Source organism: Geotrypetes seraphini, chromosome 12 (assembly GCF_902459505.1).
Source record: "Geotrypetes seraphini chromosome 12, aGeoSer1.1, whole genome shotgun sequence".
NCBI lineage: Eukaryota > Metazoa > Chordata > Amphibia > Gymnophiona > Dermophiidae > Geotrypetes > Geotrypetes seraphini.
In genome coordinates, this window is record NC_047095.1 from 42,603,372 (window position 1) to 42,613,538 (window position 10,167).

Consider the following 10,167-nt stretch of genomic DNA (forward strand, 5'->3'; position numbering starts at 1 on the left):
GAATCTTCAAGAAGTTAAGAACCTGTCAAGATGAATAAGACATTTATCAAGAAGGAGAATTTGATAGTATAGTTTCTCCAGATAGCTTAGATTTGACAAAGTTTCTTGAAACTACTCAGGATAAAATTACCTTGTTAGTATTTTAGTTTTGGATTCTGTTGATATGAAATTATTTATCTTAAATAATTATTTTCTAAAGAAGAATGCTCCCTTTTTTGACCAAACTGTTTTAATGTCCCCTGATGTGGGGCTACTCAAATGTATCGCAAGACATTTTTTCAGCTGAAACCTAGGACTTTGAAACTTCAGATGTCTTCCAGTAAGACATAAATTTCCTTCTTAAATATACATAAGAACATAAGAACATAAGAACATAAGAAGTTGCCTCCGCTGAGGCAGACCATAGGTCCATCCTGCTCAGCGGTCCGCTCCCGCGGCGGCCCATCAGGCCCATTGTCTGAGCAATGGTCTATACCTATCTATACCCCCCAATCCCTTTTTCTTCTAGGAATCTATCCAAACCTTCTTTGAAACCATTTAATGTTTTCTTGTCTACAACAGCCTCTGGAAGCGCGTTCCATGTGTCCACTACCCTCTGAGTGAAAAAGAACTTCCTAGCGTTTGTTCTAAACCTGTCCCCTTTCAATTTCTCCAAGTGCCCCCTTGTACTTGTGGTGCCCCTTAATTTAAAAAATCTGTCCCTGTCTACTTTTTCTATGCCCTTCAGGATCTTGAAGGTTTCTATCATGTCTCCTCTAAGTCTTCGCTTTTCCAGGGAGAAAAGTCCCAACTGCTTCAATCTGTCAGAATATGGGAGATTTTCCATTCCCTTTATCAGTTTGGTTGCTCTTCTTTGTACTCCCTCAAGTACCGCCATGTCTTTCTTGAGGTACGGCGACCAGTACTGGACACAGTACTCCAGATGCGGCCGTACTATTGCACGATACAGCGGCATGATGACTTCCTTCGTCCTGGTCGTAATACCCTTCTTAATGATACCCAGCATTCTGTTTGCTTTCCTAGAGGCTGTGGCGCATTGCGCCGATGCCTTCAGTGTTGCGTCTACCATCACTCCCAGGTCTCTCTCCAGGTTACTAACCCCTAGTGGTGTTCCCCCCATTTTGTATGTGAACATCGGGTTCTTTTTCCCCACGTGCATGACCTTGCATTTCCCCACGTTGAAGCTCATCTGCCACTTTTCGGCCCACTTTTCCAGCTGCGTTAGATCCTTTTGGAGATCCTCGCAGTCTTCCTTGGTTTGAGCCCTGCTGTATAGTTTGGTGTCATCTGCAAATTTAATGACTTCACACTTAGTTCCCGCCTCTAGGTCATTTATGTAGATATTGAACAAGAGTGGTCCCAGCACCGACCCCTGCGGAACTCCGCTCGTGACCCCTTTCCAGTCTGAGTAGTGGCCCTTTACGCCAACCCTCTGCTTCCTGTTTGCCAGCCAGTTTTTGATCCATCGGTGGACCTCCCCTTGCACCCCGTGGTTCCATATCTTTTTAAGCAGTCTCTCGTGTGGCACCTTGTCGAAGGCTTTTTGGAAGTCAAGGTAAATGATGTCTATAGATTCCCCTTTATCCACCTGGCTGTTCACTCCCTCAAAGAAGTACAATAAGTTTGTGAGGCATGACCTACCCTTGCAGAAGCCGTGTTGACTCGGTTTTAGCTGCCCATTTTTTTCGATGTGCTCATAGATGCTGTCTTTAATCAGTGCCTCCATCATCTTTCCCGGGACTGAGGTCAGGCTCACCGGCCTGTAGTTTCCCGGGTCCCCCCTTGCGCCCTTCTTGAAGATGGGCGTGACATTTGCTATTTTCCAATCCTCCGGGATCTCTCCGGTTTTTAAGGATAGGTTGCATATCTGTCGAAGTGGCTCCGCTATTACGTCTTTTAGTTCCTTGAGTACCCTTGGGTGAATGCCATCTGGACCCGGCGATTTGTCGCTCTTTAGTCTGTCGATCTGCTTGAGTACATCCTCTTGGCTTACCTCTAAATCGACCAGCTTATCGTCTTGGTCTCCTATTACGATCTCCTCGGGTTCCGGAATGGTGGTTATATTCTCCATCGTGAAGACTGACGTGAAGAACTCATTTAACCTGTCAGCTATCTCTTTCTCTTCTTTTACAACTCCCTTTCTGTCTCCATCGTCCAATGGTCCCACTTCTTCTCTCGCCGGTTGCTTCCCCTTGACGTATCTGAAGAACGACTTGAAGTTTGTTGCTTCCTTTGCCAGTCTCTCTTCGTATTCTCTGTTTGCTTTTCTAACCACTCGGTGACACTCTTTCTGGTGTTCTTTGTGCCCTTTTTGGTTCTCCTCTGTTTGGTCTTTTTTCCATTTTCTGAACGATGCTTTCTTGTCGCTTATCGCCTTCTTTACTGCACTTGTTATCCACACTGGGTTTTTTGTTCTATTTTTTTTGCACCCTTTTCTGAACTTGGGGATGCATATGCTTTGTGCTTCGTGCACAGTCTCCTTGAATAAGGTCCAGGCCTTTTCTACGGATTCCGTCTTCCCTATGTTGCTTTTGAGCTTCTTTCCCACCATTTTTCTCATGGCATCATAATTTCCTTTTTTGAAGTTGAGTGCCGTCGTTGTGGTTCTTTTCCCCTTTGATGATCCAATTTCAAGCCTGCACTGGATCATGTTGTGATCGCTGTTACCTAGTGGGGGTAATACCGCCACCTCCTTTGCTGTCCCCCCTAGTCCGTTGAAGATTAGGTCAAGAGTGGCATCGCCCCTTGTTGGTTCCGTGACCAGCTGTTCCATGAAACAGTCCCTCGTGACTTCTATGAATTTTGTCTCTCTTGCGCAGTTTGAGTGCCCAATACTCCAGTCTATCCCAGGATGGTTGAAGTCCCCCATCACCACCACATTACCGCTTCTGCATACCTGCTTCAGTTCAGCCTCCATCTCCTGGTCGATTTCTTCCGGTTGTCCAGGTGGGCGGTAGTACAGACCCAGTTTAATGTCTGCTCCTGCTCCTCCCTGTAGCTTAACCCATAGTGATTCCAGGCCATCCGCCCGTACTGTTGTTTCCGTTCTGGCTGTTGGTATGGAGTCTTTTATGTACAGCGCTATTCCTCCACCCTTTTTATGTGTCCTGTCTCTCCTGTATAGTTTGTACCCTGGTATGGCCACATCCCATTGATTGTCCTCAGTCCACCACGTTTCTGTGACTCCAATTATGTCTAGGTCCTTATTGCTGGCTGTGATTTCCAGTTCTCCCATTTTGGCCCTCAGGCTCCTAGCATTTGTGTATAGGCAGTTTAAGACCCAGTTTTTTGTCCTCTCTCTTTGTTTCCCTTGTGCTTTGGTATTCCTGCAGTTTCCCTCATGGTTTGCCAGCCCCTGAGCTTCGTCCTCCTCCTGTTGTGTGTTTGTGACGTCCTCTGCCTGTTTCAAACACACAACAGGAGGAGGACGAAGCTCAGGGGCTGGCAAACCATGAGGGAAACTGCAGGAATACCAAAGCACAAGGGAAACAAAGAGAGAGGACAAAAAACTGGGTCTTAAACTGCCTATACACAAATGCTAGGAGCCTGAGGGCCAAAATGGGAGAACTGGAAATCACAGCCAGCAATAAGGACCTAGACATAATTGGAGTCACAGAAACGTGGTGGACTGAGGACAATCAATGGGATGGACGGTTTCACAGTGATTTATAAAGAAAACCAACAGACATCAACAAGTACCTGGATTTTGGGAACTGTCATAACCACTCATTGAAAATGAACTTGTTATATATTCAGTTTATAAGATGCAGGAGGCTTTGCTCCAAGGAAAACATTTTTAATACCCAGTCCAGTGAGATGACTAAATGGGTTGAAGCAAATGGTTGTCCCAATAAAGCTAATCTATTAAAATGGTAGAAGTGGGTAAATAAATAATAATAAATATAGATGCTCCACATACTAATTTGAGAGCTCTACTAAGATAATGCCTGAGGCTTTTCTTCCGTTGAGATAGTGCTCTCAAATTAGTAAGTGGATCATCTATATTTATTATTGTCCCAATAAAGCTACATTAGAAGGTTTCAAGAGAACCTTGACTGCTAACAGAAATTTTTTTGCTACCTCAACCCAAAAATATAATGAGAAAATTGTATGTGCTCTACAGTTTACAAATCTTTCAGGCGCTATCATTAAGATCCTACACAAGAATTGCCATATTGTAAAAGAAACCCAACACTTTTAAGATAAAGAGATAATGATTGCCTACAAAAAGGGAAAGAATCTCAAAGATCTTTTAGTCCATTCATCTCTCCCTGATCCTAGGAGACCAGCAGGACATTATAAATGTGGTACTTTCTCCTTTTGAAAAATGAACATCATTAAAGTATTTGTCCATCCTGTTCAAGAATTGCCCTTGTAGTAATATCCTCAGAGGGTTTAAGAAAATTCATCAAATTAATAAGTTCTTTATTGGCAACCACTTCTGCTCCCTCCATGACCACCCCAGATTGAGGAACAAAAACTTATCTATATTTGGAAATAAATAATGCCTCAGAATTATCTAATAGCAATATCTCCTTTAAATATCTACGAAACAAAATCTCAGAAGACAAAAGATGACATATAGGAATATTCAATATATGTAATGTTAAAAGTTAAACGATGTCTATATGGTTTTTCTCATGGAGCATATACCGCTGTCCACGTCATCGGAGGGACACATTGTGCAGCTACTTTGTTGTTCCTGCTTTACCTCGACAGCTATTGGTCATAACAAGAGATTGACATCTGTCAGATATCGCTTGTACCCTTCTAAGTCGAAACACAGACCATGTCGGGTCCATGATACACTGTGAATATATGACAAAGACTGTTATATTGTTACTTTAACATTGTCCCATTTGACACCAACATAGTTGTGTTTCAACTTGACATTTCTGGAATGTGCTTCCAAAAGTTGTAAGAATTTCTCTTCCAAAGGATACAACTGACTATGGGCTATACAGCTTACAATGTTAGTTTCCATTATTCTAAATGGAATGCAATAATCATCTCAAAATCCATTCTTATTTACTCGTAATATCATAAGCTAATTTTCAAAGGAAGCATTCTATCCAGTCTGGGGCTCTGCTGGTTTTAACGCAGTTAAAAGCTGAGGAAGTGTGCATAGACAGAAAGAATCAATAATAAGAAAAAAAAAAAATGAGGTTTTCACCTAATGTTTTGCTTTGCCCTTGAGCAGCTAAAATAGTCTTTTGTTTTGTTCTAGAAGAAGGAAAACAATATTTTCCCTTTTATGTTTACAGGTCCTGAAAAGTTCTTTTCTAATCCTGATGCTAGTCAATCAGTATGTCTCTCTGGAACAACCCGTCCTCAGCCTCGCTCACCCATTATTCTCCTGACCTATGTGAAATGACCGCCGAGGTTACGTATTAGCAAGAACATGTTGTTCCATCTCTCGTCTTAAAATGGTTTTTATCCAGACATTAATCACAGAAATGCTGACTAATCAAACAGCTCTTTTCTAGGCCGCTACCTTCACGTGAAGGGTTTCTTTAGTCGTAACCTGCCACATAATATGCAAGAAGGTAGCAGCTGTATTTAAATATGAGTATAAATGACACAGAGTTGCAAATGTTAGAACATTTTGCTCAATGTTCTAGCCCAGTGTTCTTCAACCGCCGGTCCATGGACCGGTGCCAGTCCGCAAAAATTTTCTGCCGGTCCACAGGGCAATAAACCATGGTCATCGCAGTAAATCCATAGGAATGGAGTCATTTGCAACTGGTTTACCGCAGGAATGGGGACAAGACTTTTCACCACCCCATGGTAAAAAAAAATTGCGCCCGTGTCAGACTCGGCATCTCCTCCCCAGCTCCTCTTGCACCTATTTTACCTTCAGGAGCCAGCCATGCCACGATGAAGACAGAAGGAACCCAAAACCAAAGCCTGAGACCAATGTGATTTGAAGAATAAAATTGTCAGACAACAAAAGGTAGAAAAAAAATGTATTTTATATTTTGTGATTAGAATATTTCAGATTTGAAATATGTATCCTGCTAGAACTGGTATTAACTAGAAACCACAAAGCCCAGGCTGTGCTTCTTTAGCTTCCAGCTGGCTTAGGGCTCTCTCTCTGACCAGGGGGCAGTTGCCCTAGTTGCTCTCCCCTAACTCTATTCCTACCATGCGTGACTGAAGTATTCAGTTAGCTTAATTTTTCTATGTAGCATTCTGTAGTAATTTGGTTTGTTCAGTTTTCACAATAGTGGAGGGGAGACAGGGGTTTTGTTAATCCTTGCTCTGTATTATTTGTGTTTATAAATTACAGTTACAGTATACAGAATATTGTCTCTTTTTATACTTTAATAAAATAAATTCAGTATAAAATTATAACTATTCAAGGCTTGTGCGGATGGGATCTGACAGTTTGCAAGGCGGGGACAGGGACTGAGCTTGTGGGGACGGGGCAGGGTCGGGGACGAGCTCATGGGGACGGGGTGGGAACGCTGATAAATTTTTTTCCCCATGTCGTCCTCTAATATATGTGTAGATATTTTTTGTTTTGTTTTTTTTAGATCTTTATCATTACAAAAATTACAACTTTTTCTCTTACTATGGAATTATGTTCTAAAAGTGTACATTATTTATTCTGGAAAAACTACCCTCATGCAAAGGAAATATGCAGTAACATTTTCCTTAAGTATTTTCAGAGTGAAAATATGCGCGTGTTCACTTTGAAGGCCAGTGCATGGGTGAGAATTACCTGTAAACTTTGCAGAGCTGCAGGCTGTCTGACTAGTGCCCTCACAATTAATGGTTCATAGACAAAACCGCCGAAGACAAAGGCGCGCGCTGACAACTGAGCGCAAGACGGAAGCACGCGCCGAAGAAAAAGAGTGTTTTTAGGGGCTCCGACAGGGGGTTTTGTTGGGGAAACCCCCCCCCCCCCCACTTTACTTAATACAGATCGCGGTGGTGTTGTGGGGGATTTGGGGGGTTGTAACCGCCCTCATTATACTGGAAACTTAACTGTTTCCCTGTTTTTTAGGGAAAAAGTGAAGTTTTCAGTAAAAAGTGGGGGGTTACAACCCCCCCAAACCCCCCCACAATGCCCCCATAACGCGGCACAATCTGTATAAAGTAAAGTGGGGGGGGGTTCCCCACACACACACCCCTGTCAGAGCCCTTTAAACCAGTCATTTTCTTCGGCGCACGCCTCCACGTTGCGCTCAGTTGTCTGTGCGCGCCTTTGTCCCGGCGCGCTTTTGACCTGACACCCAATTAATGATGGATAGCAGAGGAGCCAATTTTTTTTTTTTTTTTTTAAATGATTGGGGGTGCTAAACCCAATGAGAATTATCCCTCCCTAGAAACAGTCAAAGAGTTTGCTCAGAATTGGCAGTGTTCAAGCACCCACAACGCTGGCTCCTGTGATGGATAAGGAGATTTGCTTTTGAAGGAGTTGTAAATCAGAGGCACGGGGAGAGCTCTTTATTTCATCTGAGAAGTGCCTTTATACTGGCTGCCATCGTTAGTAAAGTCTAATTAGACAAAACTTCAAATAATTGGCACGCAGTTTTGACAGTGCCTTGATGAACCTTCTGCCGAGTTTTCCACAAAATCATGTCAACAAAATCAACTAAATTGGACTTACTTATTTAAATTAGTTTCCTGTCCCATTCTCCCCAACAAGCTCAGAACGGGTTACAGTCAAAACAAGTTACAATTAGCTATACTTACAATACAATGTATTCATCCTAACTCAGCATATAGAGAGGATTGAGTTCCAATATACATTTCTTTGGGAAGAGGCGGGGGGAGGGGTATTAATCATATGGCAAATGTCAAGGGATTAGGCGAAGAGGTAAGTTTTTATTGCTTTTCTAAAGTTCAGGAGCCCTTTGAGGGATCTGATCTGCGGGGCAGTTGATTCCAAATAAAATTTAAAAAAAAAATTATACCCACCTAAGTTTTCTCCTCCTTCTTCTTTTTGAGCTTTCAGCTTAAATTAGAACTATACCTGGGTTCTCACTCCACAAGCCTTCCTTTGTAACTACCTGAAAATGTTTTCCCTCGTTTTACATCTCTTTCAAACTTCTTTCAGCCCAGTCATGGCAGCGACACCCCTTGGCTGGGGACTAGGCATCGGATCGTCTGCTCTGAAATCATGGACCCTAAGTGCAGTCACTAGACGTCACCCTTCCTAGGGCTTGATTCTATAAACGGCACATTACGGTGACAAACTTCTAGGCGCTGGTCAGCGCAGTTGTCAATCAACCGCTAGGCGCTGCTTATAGAATCGCATTTAGTGGTGCCTAGACATGCTTTAGAGGTAGTTATGAATTTTAATTTTATCTTTTAACTTTTGTTATATTAAATGCTATTATGTAAAAAAAACTTTGATTTTTTTTTTTTTTATACATCCAATATGTTTGCTTACTTTTCCAGTTTATTTTTGTTGCGGTTAAGAACATAAGAGTTGCTGCTGCTGGGTCAGACCAGTGGTCCATCATGCCCAGCAGTCCGCACACGCAGCGGCCCTCTGGTCAAAGACCAGTGCCCTAACTGAGACTAGCCCTACCAGCGCACATTCTTGTTCAACAGGAATCCCTGGAGGGTGTTTTCCCCTTTAACAACCTCCAGAAGAGCATTCCAGTTTTCCACCACTCTCTGGGTGAAGAAGAACTTCCTTATGTTTGTACGGAATCTGTCCTCTTTTAGAGAGTGCCCTCTCGTTCTCCCTACCTTGGAGAGGGTGAAGGACCTGTCCTTATCTACTAAGTCTATCCCCTTCAGTACCTTGAATGTTTTGATCATGTCCCCTCTCAGTCTCCTCTTTTCAAGGGAGAAGAGGCCCAGTTTCTCCAATCTCTCACTGTACGGCAACTCCTCCAGCCCCTTAACCATCTTAGTCGCTGTTCTCTGGACCCTTTCAAGTAGTACTGTGTCCTTCTTCATGTACAGCGACCAGTGCTGGACACAGTACTCCAGGTGAGGGCGAACCATGGCCCGGTACAACAGCATTATAACCTTCTCTGATCTGTTTGTGATCCCCTTCGTTATCATTCCTAGCATTCTGTTTGCCCTTTTTGCCACCGCCGCACATTGCGTGGACAGCTTCATCGACTTGTCGATCAGAACTCCCAAGTCCCTTTCCTGGGAGGTCTCTCCAAGTACCGCCCCGGACATCCTATATTCGTGCATGAGATTTTTGTTACCAACATGCATCACTTTACACTTGTCCACGTTGAACCTCATCTGCCATGTCGATGCCCATTCCTTGAGCCTGATTACGTCATGTTGCAGATCTTCGCAGTCCCCCTTCGTCTTCGCTACTCTGAATAACTTCGTATCGTCCGCAAATTTAATCACCTCACTCGTCGTACCTATGTCCAGATCGTTTATAAAGATGGTCCAGATCGTTTATAAAGATGTGTCCAAATTGTTTATAAAGATGATATCTTTCAAATTAGAGTATATAAGAATTTTTCACAGTCTGATTTGCATTTTTATGTCCCTTGGTCTAATTTCACTGTCCCCAGTTGGGGTAAGCACATCATCATCCTCACATTTCACCCATGCTGATACTTGCACATTATATCACATATACACACCACTTTAGCTGTACATTCTTCCAGTGTTGTGTTTGCTCACGTACATTTATTTATTTATGTTATTTATTTCTTCCTTATGTGCGTCGCACATACCTATACAAGCTCTTGGCAACATTACAGAGGAAGGGGTTAGAAGAGGGTAGGGAGGGCAGGAAGATACAGGAGGAGAAGAGGATACAAGTAATTAGGTGTCAAATACATGAGTTTTCAGTTTCTTCTGGAATTTGGTGTGGTTAGGTTCCGTCCTGGTTATTTCAGTAAGGACATTCCAAGTTTTTACACCTAGAAAGGTGAGCATGGAGTGGAAAACACGCTTGAATTGCAGATTTTTTGTGGAAGGGAGATTTAGAAGTATTCTATTGAAGGTTCTGCAGGAAGTAGATCATACCTTGGAGAAGAGCTGGTTGAGAGGAGCCGCAGAGTTTCCGTAAAGTATACAGTGAATGATGCATGAAGTTTTGAAGGTTATTCGTAAATTTCATCACTCATGGTTGTTGTCCACCTATCCACAATTTTTTGACTTGTCCTTTATGTTTTTCGATGTATCTATTTACCTTTTATATTTTGGGTTAATTTCATTTTTATTTATTAG